General features: G+C 41.3%; 1 protein-coding gene and 1 non-coding gene across 9 annotated transcripts in view; one reads left to right on the forward strand and one right to left on the reverse strand.

Moving 5' to 3' along the window:
* Positions 1–15,788, reverse strand: part of R3hdm2 (R3H domain containing 2) — a 111,693-nt gene that overhangs the window by 83,385 nt on the left and 12,520 nt on the right. The window lies entirely within an intron of this gene.
* LOC114608192 lies at positions 15,548–15,655 on the forward strand. The gene has a single exon (XR_003709316.1). It is a non-coding gene; the product is annotated as a U6 spliceosomal RNA (small nuclear RNA).

Below are 15,788 nucleotides of genomic sequence, written 5' to 3' on the forward strand. Positions count from 1 at the left end.
ACCCCAGTCCCTGGTACCAACTTCTATCTTAGTTAGGGTTTTACTGCTGTGAACAGACACCCAGGGTGGCCTTAGACTCAGAGAGATCCACCTGCCTCTGACTAGTCTTAGTCTGAAACTTTCTATGTAGACCAGGCTAGCCATGGACTCACAGCGATACTACTATCGCTGCTTCCCAAGTCTTGGGATCACTGTACTGTGGCTGGCTCACACTGTCCTGGTTTAATGACAGTTAAACCTATAGAATGTGAGGATCTAAAAAGGCCAAGGCTGCCCTCCTGCCACGAAGTCCTACTCAAGATCACAATAGAAGTCCTAATCAATGCAATAAGCCAGGAATGAAACAAGGCACACAAGGGAGAAATACAACTGTTCCTATCCACAGACAACTATATACACAGAAAAAAGCAAAAAGTCAAAAAATTGAGGCTAAACAAAACCAAAAAACTTTCTCAAGCCAGAAAATGTGTTCAGCTGGATCATCATAGGACATTAACATTGACAAATCAAGTGCCCATGAATTTAGCATAAGCAATTAAAAATACAATAAAATACCATTTATGACGATGCTCCTCACATTAAATGCTTAGGTACTGAGAACCACAAATGAAAGATATCAACCACCCAAATAAATCAAAGTGTACACTCATGCTGACCTATAGGTTCAGTGCTAATTCCATTCCTTCCCAGGAAGACTTTTTGTTAACACAAACAAAAAAATTCTAGCCGGGCAGTAGTTTAATCCCAGCACTTGGGAGGCAGAGACAGGCGGATTTCTGAGTTTGAGGCCAGCCTGGTCTACAGAGTGAGTTCCAGGACAGCCAGGGCTACACAGAGAAACCCTGTCTCAAAAAAACAAAACAAAACAAAACAAAACAAATCTAATGTTTATGTGGAAATGCAAATATAAAAAAAAAAAGAAAAAACAACTTTTTGTTTGTTTGTTAAATTGTGTGTGTGTCTGTGTTTCCCAGATTGAACCCAGACTGTCAGACATGCACCAAATGTCTTTGCCCACTCATTGCTGAGTAAGAATAATTTTAAGAAACACAGTCTTAGGAATCAAAGTATACAACTTTAGGACATTGTAACATTACAAAAGGGATCCAAGCACAGAATCAGTGAGTGAAAGACATACAGACCTGTGGGACAGAAAGTCAGTCCAGGAGTACAACACACAAATACGTTCATCCGATTGGTTACAGAGGAGCAAGGGACATTTAATGGGGAAAGAACAGTATTTTCCACAAATGATACAGAAACACTTGGTTATACACGTGTGTACTGACATAAACATACGGAAGTGGATGCTGGACATGCCAGCATGAAGCTGAGACAGGGGCACTGAGACAGAGAGCTTAAGGCCAGCCTAAGCTACACAGCAAGACTCTTGTCTCAGAAAGAAAAAGTTAAGGGGAAAACACAAACAAAAAAGAGTAGAACTTGAAACTTCAAGTGTGACAGAAAATGGTAAATATTTAAGAATGAGATCACTTTGTTTTCTGAGACAGGGTTTCTCTGTGCAGCCCTGGCTGTCCTGGAACTCTGTAGACCAGTCCGGCCTTGACTCGGAGATCCTTCTGCCTCTGCCTCCCGAGTGCTAGAACTAAAGGTGTGTGCCACCACTGCTGCCAACCTTTTCTTTTGTTTTAAGACAAGGTATGTAACCCTGACTAGCCTCAAACTTGTAGCCAAGTGCTGGGTTTCAGGCAGGCTTGGCATCTCAGAAAAAATAATTTAACAAGATGACAAAAGCCCAACTCAACCAGGTTCACACCTGTAATCTCAGCACCCCTACAGGTGTGGTGGTTCACACCTATAATCCCAGTACCCCTACGGGAGAAGCATCCAGAAGCTCATGTACTGACTACTCTGCAATGCAAGGGAGACCTTGTTCAAACAAGGAAGAAGCAGAGAACAAACTTCTGAAACTTTGTTTTCTGACCCTCGCATGTATGCCAGGCACATTCCTGTCACCCTGCACCTCAGTTTACAACAAAGCAACAGCCCTCAACAGCATCTAAGGAAACAAAGTTCAGTGGTGAGATGGCCAGAAGCCTTAGGTGAAGACTGACAACACTAGTGAAGCCAAGGACTAGTGAAGCCTCCTGTGCTGGCACCAGCTCTGAACTTACCAGACCAACTACCCCACTCCTTGTGCATATGCAAAACTTGTATGTCAATGTGTTGAACTATTCTATTTATAACTGAACAAAGACCTATTCTTCAGTAAACTAACAAATGTGATTCACAAAATGGAAATTTACTCAGTGATACAAATAAATAAACCACTAAGATATGTAACCATGTATATGAATCTCAAAGACCGGACCAGATGACAGACACTAGTCTGAAAATGTAACATATTATGTGATGATATTTACATAACTTTTTGGAAATGTAACAATTATAGAAACAACAGACATACTGGTGGCTGCCAAGATCTGAGAGAAGAGAGGACTGACTACACACCAGAGCCATCAGCCATGACAGAGTCTCTGTGGTAGAGACTGAGGTAGAGCTCCATGGCAGAGTGCTTGTTTAGTATGCTCGAAAGCTACACTTTATCCCCAGCAGTGAAAAAATATTCTTTTTAGAAAGTAATCACCTACTGTGGGTAAGCATCAAAAAAGAAAACTTTACAAAAAAAATTAAGTATGGGTAAGACTAGTGTGGGAATCCTTGATCAACTGTGAGCTGCACCTGAAGTACAGCTCGGCTGGTGGAGTGCCTGCCTGCGTGCACACACTGAGGTTCGTCCTCAGCACTGTACACTCCATGGGTGGTGGTACAGGCATGATGTAATTTCAGCACTAGAAAGGTACAGGAAGATCACAAATTCAAGGTCATCCTTGGTTATACAGACTTTGAGTCCAGCCTTCATTACATAAATACTGATTTCAAAAATAAAAAACCTTGAGAGACAGAGGAAGGAAGATCTCTGTGAGTTCAAGGACAGCTTGGTGTACAGAGAGTTCTAGGATAGCAAGGCAGGGGTTTTACAAGAACCAGGAAAGTCCAAGAAATATTCAGTGGAAGCAGAAAGCTTGTTTTACAAGCCAAGTGAGAAAGTGCATCAAAGAAGAAAGTGATGCATTATTCTAAGAACTGATGGGTCAGATGAGATGAGACCCTCATCTATCCATCTGACCTCATCTATCTCTCCTGGAGGACAGGGTTCACATGCAGACCCAACCAATCCAACTGTGGATTCAAAAGAAAAAAAATGTGTGGAATGCTGAGGCGGCAAGACGGAGAGTTCAAGACTAATCTGTAAGCTACCAAATGTGTTCTGGGAAAGCCTGGACTACAGTGAAACCTTGTCTCAAAACAAAACATTAGCACTCTGCAGACAGGTAGGCTGTTCTTGTTCTCAGTCACTAAACAATGCAGGGTATCAATTGTTTCCAGAGCATTTACATTTATTAGACATTGTAAGACTGAAGAGCATCTGGGTTTTGGTAACTGACTCCCCCAAGTATACCAAGAGAAAAACTACCAGGGCTCTACAAAGAGCAACAGTGACAATTAAAGCCTAATAGACCCAAGGCAGAAAAAAAGGGGAAGGGGCCGGAGACAGCAAGCCTGAGCACCGTTTCAAAGTACTTCCTTATGAAGACAGAACTACTCTAATGGCTTTGAATGATGTGCCTTTAAGAACCATTTCCGGGCCTGGAGAGTTTGCTCAGTGGTTAGGGGCATTTGTTATTGTTGCAAAGGACCCAGGTTTCACTCTCAGCATCCACATAGAGGCTTACCACCTTTTTGGGAAGCAAATATGTATGTGCATGCAGACAAAACACTAATATAAATAGAATAGTAAAAATAAATCATAAAAAAGAATAATCTGATAAACCCATATGGACTATATAAAGACTTTCAGGATTACATGATTTAAAAGCAAGTTATGGAGTCAGCAAGATGGCTCAGCAAGCAAAGGTCTGCAGCCAAGCCTGAGTCTGACCTCAAGAGCACACTCCACAGGCTGTCCTCTAACCGTTTCACATGAGTTTCATAACATGTGTATGGCCCATATACATATACACACAAAGTAAATGTTAAAAACAAGCTGGATTTATCATTTGTGAGCATTTTATTTAGTCTGAACAATATTTTGTCTTATTTATTTATTTTGATTGAGACAGGCCTTGTTTAGCCCAGAACTCTGTATATAGAAAAGGCTAGCCTCAAACTCACAGAGATTCATCTGTCTCTGCTTCTCAGATGCTGGGATTAAAGGTATGCAACACCATCCCTGCCCTATGCAATATTTTAAACACTTTGGGGTCTTTGTTTTGACAGAATTGCACTCTATCATCCAGGCTGGCCTACAATTTAGTATGTAGCTCAAGCTGTTTTTAAACTGGTAATCCTGCCTTCTTCACCTAGAAAGTGCTGAATTACAGGCAATTATGGGTAATTCAAAGGGCTTCTGTTGTTGTTTGCTAGGTTTTCCTTTCTTTTCTTTTTTCTCTTCTTTTCTTCTCTCTTCTTTTCTGAGACAAAGTCTCACTATGGAACCCAGACTGGCTTCAGACATATCCTTTCCAGTGCTGAGATTAGAGGTGAACACCAATATGCCCAACTTTTTTTTTTTTTTACTGGAATTATAGTTTTATTAAATCTGCTGGCACAGGTCTGCAATCCTAGCTACTCAGAAGGCTAACGCAAAAAATATCAAAGGTTCAAGACCTATCTACGGTTCCATGGTGAACACAAGGTCTAGGAAATTAGTGAGACTCTGTCTCAAACACACAAGTAAAGGAAGACTGAGGACACTGCTCTGTGGTTCAATTCACAATCACCTCCCCCACCCCCACACACACCAAAAGGAAATAAAGAAGAGAACCCTACTCTCCTATAACAAAAACTGTTAAATAAGAAATACACCTATAGGGAACTGTTCATAAGCAGTACTTATAATGGAGAAAAGTCTGGAAATGCCAAATAACTAATAATGGAAACAATGGTAACTGATGGCACACTCACATAAATGACTCAGAATGACAAGGGAGAATAATTATGATAGTCTAGAACAGTGTGGTTCTCAATCTGTGGGTCATGACCCTTTGGGGGGTTGTTCTGAATATCAGATATTCCTGCATGTCAGATATTTATATTACAATTCATATAAGAAACAAAATTAGTTATGAAGTAACAACGAAATAATTTTATGGTTGGGGGTTGTGGTGATTTGAGTATGCACTATTAGGAGTTTTGACCTTGTTGGAATAGGTGTGGCCTTGTTGGAGGACGTGTGTCACTATGGGGGTGGGCTTTAAGAGACCCTTCTCCTGGCTGCTTGCAGTAGTCTCTTTCTGGCTGCCTTCAGATCAAGATGTAGAATTCCAACACCATGCCTGCCTGGACACTACCATGCTTCCCACCACGATGATAATGAACTATACACCCCTGAAACTGTAAGCCATTCTCAGACTCAACTACTCAATTAATGGATAACAAAGAAAATAATAAGCAAATGGGAACTTTTAGGTTTTCTCATATGTAAAGACTTTAATGAAAGCTTTAAAACAAACAGGTTCCTCAAAAGTGAACTTAATGTTACTAAGACTCTTCGTTCCACTGTAGACAGTTAGAGTGTCGTCAGACCTTCCTAAATCCCAACAGCTGAGTCCTCGAGTTCTGAAACAGGTAGCACAAGAGCTGCAGTCAAAGCTCTCCCAGCCTGCATCAGGCACACTGCAGTATCCAAGAGAACTACTTAGGATCTCTCTGGTTCACACAATTCGATTATTTTAAATTCACAGGCCATCTGTGGTGGGTTGAATAAAAATGGTCCCCTACCATAGGCTATAAGGATTGGCACTATCAGGAGGTGCAGCATTGCTGGAGTGCATGTGGCTTTACTGGAGGAACTGTCACTGGGTGTTGGCTTAGAGGTTTCATATGCTCAGGCCAGGCCCAGTGTGACTCACTCTCTTCCCGCGGCCTATGGATCCAGATGTGGAACTCTCAGCTCCTCCTCCTGCACCATGACCACCTGTGTGTCATCCACTCCCCAGAAGGATGATATGGACTAACCCTCAGACTCTAAGTCAGCCCCAATGAAATGTCTTCCTTTATAAGAGCTGCCATAGTCACAGTGTCTTCTCACAACAGCAGAAACCCTAACTAAGACACCATCTTTGAAATCATATGCACCCAAATGATAAGAAAAGACAGCGCATAGATAATTCGGGAAAACTGAACATGAACTTACTATCACACGACTCAGAACCAATTCTTTAAAAACTCACAATGGGGTAGCACTTAGACGGCAGAGTCCTCATGGCTGTAGACAGGACTGAGGCGTGTCCAGGTGGGATGGTCCACACACACAGCCAGCTCTGAGGCTGCGGACATGAAAGTACTTGTCATGCAGGTGTGAGGCCGGAGTCTGAATCTCCAGAATTCACATACAGCCAGTCATGGTAGCATGTGTGTAATCACGGTGATCCTCTGATGAAAGGGGAATGACAGGAGAATCCCTGGAAGGTCACAAGCCAGCTAGACCAGCATACACAGCAACAAGCGAGACTCTTAAACACCTGGTAGAATAGAGGACAGACACTTCCAGTCGTCCTATGAGCTGCACATGGACATTGCCGTGTGTTCACACATCTACATGTACACCTACATCATGCTCATACATATCAACACACAGAGATTAGAAAAAGGGGAAAATATTCCAACTTCTTCTCCGTACCATATTGCTATCAAAGGCCAGTGCAATCTTTAGTTTTCAAAGCTTCATAAATATCCTGGTGTATTCAGACTAACCACTTCACTACTCACAAACTGACCAGTGGTAAAGTACACAAGAATCAACTGGCTACAAAACTGCTAGCAAGGATATTGTTTAGTCACCTAAACCAATTAAATACCTTTAGTCCCAGCACTTGGGAGGCAGAGACAGGCGGATTTCTGAGTTCCAGGCCAGCCTGGTCTACAGAGTGAGTTCCAGGACAGCCAGGGCTACACAGAGAAACCCTGTCTCAAACAAACAAATAAGAACACACTGTTTACTTAAAGAATGAAGAACTGATTACAGATCTGGTACTGTGTCACTCTGCAGAATTCTATATTATCAGAAGGTCACTGAACTCTTAAAAATGCCCCTTTGGTATCTAGATTAAGAAATTGCTCAGATCTTCAAAACATATTTATACTTCCAAAGAGCTCAGTACTTAATACCTTCAAAGAGAGCACAGCAACTTAGCTTTTGTGAAGGGACCAACCTAATACTCTGCATGTCAAATAGGCCAAATGTGACAAGAGACATGGAATTACCATTCAATACACAGAGAACCTGCTAGCACAGTTCTGCAATTCCAGTATTCAGGAAACTAAAGCAGGAGGATTCTGAGTCTGAGACAGCCTGTTCTACAGAGTGAGTTCCAGGACTATAGCCATAGCTACAGAAAGAAACCCTGTCAATAAATAAATAAATAAATAAATAAATAAATAAAATAGTCATTTGCTTATATATGGCTACATACTATATTTCTTTTCCTAACCAATACATACAAATGTCTAAAGTAATGAACACTGTATCATTTCTGGAGCTATCATTTGTGATGATATTTGATGTTGCCTAAAGCCATTTAAATTCTCATTTCTCAATTCTGGAAAAGGCAAGTCAGGATGAGTAACACTGACCACATCAAGAGAGAAACCTAACTTGAACCAGTACTAAGACACTCCAGAGTAAATAGTCTGGTTTTGCATATTTATTCAAATTAGAACCTTATTTTTTGTTTCCTACTTTTACCTTACTTTTGGTGTTATCTTTTTACTGTACAGGTGGTCATCAGTATTGACTGAGGAAATGTCTTCACTAGGAGGACTTCAGAGGGTTTGATTATGATCTTGGTTCTACTGAGTCTAACCTGGTGATGAGGTAAATATCATGAGTTCAATACCTACAAGGAGAAGAGTGAGTGTGTACAGATTAACAACTGCTGGGCAGCTGGAACCATGGGCCATTCAACAACAACAAGATGCAACTGTGAGTCACATGGGACATATACCTGTAATTGTAGTACTGGGAAAGCTAAGGCAGAAGATCACAAGTTCAAGCTATACAGCTCAAAAAATAAAATAAAATAAAATAAATAAATTAAACTGGGTTTTTAAGAAGCCATGGAAATGTCTGGGCAAAGTAAGAGTCAAGAGAATGTGAATAGGACAAGAGCACAAGAGAAAAATAGAAAACAAGGTGAGTTCAACTTGTCTGACAGGTCCAAAGAAATGAGGCGTCTGTGAGGGGGTGGCAGAGCCATCCTCAGTCCTGGCAAGCAATATAGGATGTCCACATCTGAGAGCCACCGCTGCCCATCAGCAAAGGGCAGGAAGACCCTCGTCTCTTGGTCAGTACAACTGACCACAAGCAGCAACACAAGGCCTAAAGGCTTCTTCTGGGTAGTAGATTACAAAAAAAAAAAAAAAAAAAAAGTCATTCCCTCCCTACTGCCCCCGAGCAGTTTTAAAGGCACTCACTCAGAGGTGCAGATAAAGCAGAGGCATGAAGGTCTCACAGGCTGACCACCCTGTGCTTACAGTGCTAAAAAAAACAGTTCCCATTTAAAGAAGTAAATAATACTCAACAGCAATATGTACAAGGCAAGGAAAATAATCTGTCCCTAAAAAGAGACATAGAGAGAAACCCAGACTGAGGACGAAGGGCAACAGCAGCTCCACTGCGCGAGCTTGGGACAAAGATGGAGAGAAGCACCTCTCAGAGCCACGGCCTCACCCTTAGGCTCGGCCATCTTTCTTCCAGGCCCACAAACACACCCAAACAAAACAAAACCATCTTCCATAACCTGTATCTCCACACCAGGGAATTTCAAGGTCTATAAATATCCAGGTCACATTTGTAACTAAAAGGAATCTCACTTTCCTGCTATGCATTTCATACAGATTTCTCTCCACTTCTCTTAAATAAACAATACCAAAGTAAGAACTACAAAAGCAAAAACATCACCAGAAAACTCAGCATAACAGTCTCTATGGAACTCATTTACCCTGTGTATCACGTGCTGTGGCCTGTTCCCACAGTACCTTGAGATCTTTCCAGGATTGGGCCAAGTGGGGTTTAACATGAACCAAATCTATCAACTATGGTGAAGGCAGACATGTAGGTTCTAATGAGTGGTGGGTGAAAAAGAAAAAAAAACAAATAAAACCATACTGCTCCATTCAGCTCGAAACAATGATAAATAATGCAGGGAAAAAACTGCTGCAATACAGCACACAGCAGCAGGATTTAAAAATAGACTAGACGTTCAAGAGATGGGGTGGGAGCATTGGGAGTCACAGGAAAATGGTTTTATGTCAACAAGTTCCTGAGCCCTTTGCAATGAATGGAGGCTGCTGAGACTGCCACTCGAAGCAAGCAGAATTCCAATGCCTTTTAAAACTATGTATGACGAAGAAATCATCCCGCATTTTGATTTCTTCATGACCAGACAGACGGCTCTGCAAGCACTGTGCTTCCTGCTGAGCCTGATGCCCTGAGTTCAGTTCCTAGCACCCACAAGTGAAAGAAGAAAAGCAACTTCCAAAAGATGCCCTCTGACCTCCATCGATGTGCAAAGACACAGACACACACACACTACTAATGTAAAAGATATAACAACACAATATTAATGCAATTTTGAAAAGATATCAAACATGCATGTGAGGTAGATATACACGCATGTACACATATCAGTCTTTACAAGTATGAAACCAATTCCAGACAATCAAAATTATATCATTGTTTAAGATAACTTCTTTTGTCCATTTTTCGATTTTATAAAAGGGTTTCATATAGCCCAGGCTAGCCTCAAACTCAAACTATAGCTAAGACTGACTTTGAACTCCCAATCCTTCTGCCTCTAATTTCAGCTATTCACCACCATACTCAGCCAAGATAACCTTTAATAATCCCTAATCTACCAATAAAAGTACAATATAGAATAGAAAAGAAATAATAAACTGATCCTCTTATATTACTTTATTTTAATTAAGCAAAATAAATAGCAACAAAGAGACTTCCTAAATTACAGACCAATACATAAATAATCCAACAGATCAATATGCAACAGACTCACATGGCTTTAGAAGGAAACTTGGCTGTGTCTGCTGACAACTGTGCCTTTCCACTTAACTACACAAAGACTATGGACTACTAGACTATGAGGCATTGAATTTTTGTTTTGCTTTAATTTCAATTCTTAAATTCTTTTAAGTAAGGCTGAAGAGATGGCTCAGTGGTTAAGAGCACTGACTGTTCTTCCAGAGGTCCCGAGTTCAATTCCCAGCAACCACATGGTGGCTTAAATAAATAAATAAATAAATAAATAAATAAATATTTTAAGTACTAAGAGGTTCACTCATGAAGTAAGAACATTTTTAAAGGTAGAAACTGTGATTTTTAAAATGTTCTGTTTAGATCACTTGGCATGGCAATGTTTCGTCAGCTGTTCTCCATCTCTGCCCACTCACGCACAGAGATCTCAGCTTTTCTGTTCTACAGACCTTAACTCTCTCACTGTGACAAGGGTCAGTGTGCTCAGATGGGCCTGGACCTGAGTGCCGGCATAAGTGCCACTCTCTGTCAGAGCAAACGAGCCCTGCTGCACTCCTGTAGACAGTACAGATGTTCCTCTCACCTGTCCATCACCACAGATCAAGATGTCAATGGAACCAGGGGACAGATCCTAAAAGGCCTGACTCCCTTTCCCATCACAAGTGCACAAGTCCCTGCCCAAGCAGCCCAGGGCTCTCAGTGGGTCTCTGGTCAAATCCTGTCCTCCAGTGGATAACACCCACTGTGATATACCTGTCACAGCCTGAATGGTGAGGAGGAGGAGGAGGAAGAAGAAGAGGAGGAGGAGGAGGAGGAGGAGGAAGAAGAGGAGGAGGAGGAGGGAGGGCGTCCCTGCACTATCCCGTTCTACCTCACAATTCTGGAGACTCTTCAGAACTCCAACTTGATTATCTAGGTCACTATGAAAGCACACTTACCATGGCAGAAGGGAAGGACACATCTCTATCGACTTTGTGATAAACTTAAGGCACCATGCAGGCTTGCACCCATGCTGTGTCTGGAACCCAGAGCTGCTGTAGCATTGCATTCAGTTATGAAAGGAGTCAGAGGGGAACCTGTGGGACTTAATTCTTTCCTTCATCATGTGAGTTCCAAGGATCTAACCCAGGTGTCAGGCTTTACAGCAAGCATGTCTGCTCACTGAGCCGTCTCAGCAGCCCAGACTTAAATTATTGGGATGACGTCTGCACAACCCTACCCCATACCAGCTCTATGATTTCAAGTAACTCCTCATGCCTCATTGTATTGAACTACAAAACAGTATGCCAAAAATCTCCTTCATAGGATTCTAATGAGATTAAATAATTTCCAAAGTGTTTGCAGGAAGCCTGGCTCACATCAAATCTGTGATAAAGCAATGCCATCATATGCTCTGCAATCACTCTGTTCCTCTCTTTCGGGCAGAAAGGTGACATCCAAGAAGGGACAATTTTAAGAAACTAAAACCAAACACAGCTGTTCATGGATCCCATTTTAGGATTTCCTTCACTGACTCCATGGAAGTCTAATAGCAGAAGCATCAGCAGCATCAGCATCAGCATCAGCATCAAATTCTTCCCGTTAAAGCACATGTCCTAACCCCCAATTCCACTTCTGGGGATATATTTAAAATAACATAAAACAGGATATTAGACAGATATTGTATATCCATTTACAAACACTATTATTCATGATAGCTAAAAGGTGGAAGCAACCCAAAGTGTCCATCAACAGATAAGTGAACAAGCAAAGGTAGCACACGGCTACAGTGCAATACCACAGAGCCTCAACAAAGAAACCCTGTCAGGTGCAATATGGTGAGCCTTAAGAACATTATGTGAGGCAAAATAAGAATAACAAAATAAGCATACACACTTGTAATTCTGGCACTTGGGAAGCAAGACCAGGAGGGCCAGGAATGCAAAATACTGGGCTAGAGTGGATTTGAAGCCAAACTAGGCTTTATGGGGTTCTGCCTCAAAACAAACAAAACAACTCTATCCACTGATATTAAATAGGTCTTGGCAAAATAAGAATTAATAAATCATTGGCTATAAAAATGCATGAATGCAATGATTAGCTGATATTCTAGCATCAACATGTAAGCACATACATGTAATACACACAGTATAATATGTAACTAGGTTTTGTATGGATAGAAAAGCAATATGGAATGACTATATGATGCTCCAACATGTAAGCATATGTGTGTGTGTGTGCACGCGCGTGTGTGTGTGTGTGTATATATATGAGATATGATTATATAATGTAAGTTTGGCATGAACAGAGAAGAAGTGCTCATTTAAAACTACTTCTCTTAACCCCTAAGTGCTTTCTCAAACTTCAGGTCAGTTTCGTTAAAAAGGAAGCAAAAAAAAAAAAAGAAAGAAAGAAAGAAAGCAAAGCAAAGCAAAGCAAAGCAGTGTGTCTTCAGTATGGATATTTCTGCTCTCTCCAATGTCTCTGTCTGCAGGGATACTAACACTCTAATACTATTCAGTAATCTTATGCATAATCCCAGCAGCAACAATCCCCAAGATAACAACTAACCAGGCTGCACTGAACTCTGGTTTGGTGCTTTCTGTTGGTTTTTGTTGTTGTTGTTGTATGCCACAGTGCATACACAGAAGGCGTTAGTAGAGTTGTCATGTGTGGTTCTCTCTTTACATGGACTCTACAGATTGAACTCAGGCTGTCAGGTAAGTATTTCAAAGTAGCTCATAGTCCTAAAAGTCTGGTTTTAAGTGCCTATTACGATAGAATAAAACACAACTCTATACTTTTTTATCCCAAATTTTAAAACAAACAACCCAGGCAGGGTGGTGCACGCCTTTAATCCCAGTGCTCAGGAGGCAGATACAGGCAAATCTCTGTGAGCTAGAGGCCAGTCTGGTCTACATAGCCAGTTATAGGCCAGCTAGGGTTACATAATTAGAGCCCAGCTAAAACAAACAGAGACACAAAATCTAAGAAGTTGCAATGCACCAAAACTAGAAAGAAAGCTATAAATCTCTAAACTGATTCAAGGTGTAAAATTACTGAAGCCTATTAGCACTTTCCCGAGTCAGGAGTGAGCGTTCAGACAGGAAACAACTTGAACATCAATGAAAGTAAACGTGAAGTCTAGTTCTGTGGTAAGAAAAGGTCTAGAGCTGGCAGGAGAAGGAAATGACCTTGTCACAGCTCCACGGTAGAGCTTTTTCAGGTAGTCTGGTTTCTTCACCAGACTTTGGAAGTTCAGAATGGTGACAATGACTTTGTAACAGAAGACATCATGAAGCTCTTTTCATTAGATCCAAAAGTCGTTTTAAAAGAAGTACAGTTTTAGGGCTCAGCTGGCAAAGGCACTTTTCAGCAGCCTTGTGGTCAAGGTCACTCTCTGGCTGGAGAGCACTGACTCTGGCAAGCTCACCGCAAGCTGCTGTCTCCACAGGCAGCTGGCACATGTGTGCCTCTTCCCACACAAATACATGAAACTTAAACATTCGCAGTCAAGTTTCAAATAGCTACACTAAATCTTATTACTTTAGCAAATTTCCAATGCTACAGAGAGATCCTGTCTCAAATATACATACATACATACATACATACATACATACATACATACATACTATCTGCCAGACACACAAAAGCACAGAAAATTCATTAGCACAAGACCTGTACAGGCTGAATAAATATAAAATCAGATCTATACAAAGTAATCAAGAATATCAGAAATGGTACTCAAGTTAGCAAATATAAAACCTCTCTTTGGTTCACTACTTAAATGTGTTTAAAAGGAATCAACTATTTAAAGGAAATTAGTTAAATCATAATATACAGTTGGTATATACAAATGTCTGATCAGAACAGGGCAGTAGCTAGGAGAGACTAGGATACTGCCATAAGGTTTTCTTTTCTATTACTGTGCCTGTATTGGTCACTTCACATCACTGTAATCAAATTATCTGACATAGGTGACACAACTGGGTCTTGAACATCTCTACTTCTTGGCTCTACTTCCCAAGAGCTAGCACCAGCACGCTGTCCCACCTTTTATATCGTGCTGAGACTAAACCCAGGTGGCTGCACACATGCTAGGTGAGCAATCTACCAACTGAGCTACATCTCCAGTGCCAGCAAGGGTTTAGTTTGGCTCACAGTCTCAAAGGGTTCAGCCTAAGTCAGAAAGGAATGCATAGTGAACAGCTTAGTTCAATCACAGAAAAAAAGGACGTAAGAAAGGCAGAAGCGGGCGGATTTCTGAGTTCGAGGCCAGCCTGGTCTACAGAGTGAGTTCCAGGACAGCCAGGGCTACACAGAGAAACCCTGTCTCGAAAGAAAAAAAAAAAAAAGGAATTACCAGCACTCAGGCTAGATGACTTCTTTTTCTTTTCTCCCTAGGCCCCCAGCCTATGGGCTAGTGCCACTCACATTCAACGTAGGTCTTTCTCTGTTAATCCTCTCTACAAAGACCCTAAGAGACACAGCAAGATGCACCTGTTTCTTAGATTCTAAATCCAGTTAAGCTGATAATGAAGATTAGCCATTACAACACAGAAAACAATATACTACTACCCTAAAGGATATAACATGAAAAACAGAAATAAACCAAACCGAACAAAAAACCCCACAAACTCAAAGAAACCCAGGCACTGGGCTTACTACTACTAAATCCTGTTTAAATCAGCCATTTCAAATAAATTCAAAAAAGGAAACTATATCTAAAAAGATAAACGAAAGTATGGAAACCTGTGTCAAGTTTATATCGTATCTCTTTGTGTGTGTGTGTGTGTGTGTCTGAGTTTTAAACTAGCCTGGACTATACAGACAGTTACTGGCCAGCCCAGGTTACATAGTGAAACCCTATCTCAAAGAATACAGGGGATGAAGAAGTAACTCAATGATGTAACACTTAACTAGACTATGACAGTGTGCGCTCTCTTTCTCTCTCTCTCTCTCTCTCTCTCTCTCTCTCTCTCTCTCTCTCTCTCTCTCATACACACACACAGAGTAGATAAATAAATGAATGAGTCAATAAATAAATTAGATGGCTCAGCAGCACTGACTCCTCTTCCAGAGGATCTGGGCTCAATTCCCAGCACCTACGTGGCAGCTGGCTACCATCTGTAATCCCAGGTGACCCAGCGCCCTCTTCTGGACTTCACGGGTGTCAGTCATGCACGTGGTGCACAGACCTACATGTGTAGGAAAAACACCATACACTAAAATGAAAAATGTTTAAATAAACTAAATAAAAATGATTAAGATGTTAGAAATTATAAAAAGGAATCAGAACGCAGTAGAATGTTTGGAGTTAGAAAGTACAGAAACAGGCCACCCAGATGCTCACTGGATAAAGGCACTGCCAACATACCTGACAAGCGGAACTCCTTCAACATGTCCTCTCTCCTCCACATACATGCCATGTCATACAGGCACACTGTGCACAAGCACAGACATAAATATAAAAAAACCTAAGTACAGTAATAGATGCTTACTTCACAGCACATATACTAAAATCAGAACAATACAGAGAAAACTGTCAGGGCCCCTGGGCAAGTATGACACACAAAAGGTACAGAAATAGGTTCCAGGTTCAGTCAGTAACCCTGACTCAAAGAGAACAAGATGGTGAGTGATAGAGGAGGAGACCCAAGGTCCTCCTGTCTCCACACATACAACAAACACACATGAACAAGGTCCTCCTGTCTCCACACATACAACCCACACA

The sequence above is a fragment of the Grammomys surdaster genome, unplaced genomic scaffold, assembly GCF_004785775.1.
Source record: "Grammomys surdaster isolate TR1022 unplaced genomic scaffold, NIH_TR_1.0 125877, whole genome shotgun sequence".
In the NCBI taxonomy this organism is placed as follows: domain Eukaryota; kingdom Metazoa; phylum Chordata; class Mammalia; order Rodentia; family Muridae; genus Grammomys; species Grammomys surdaster.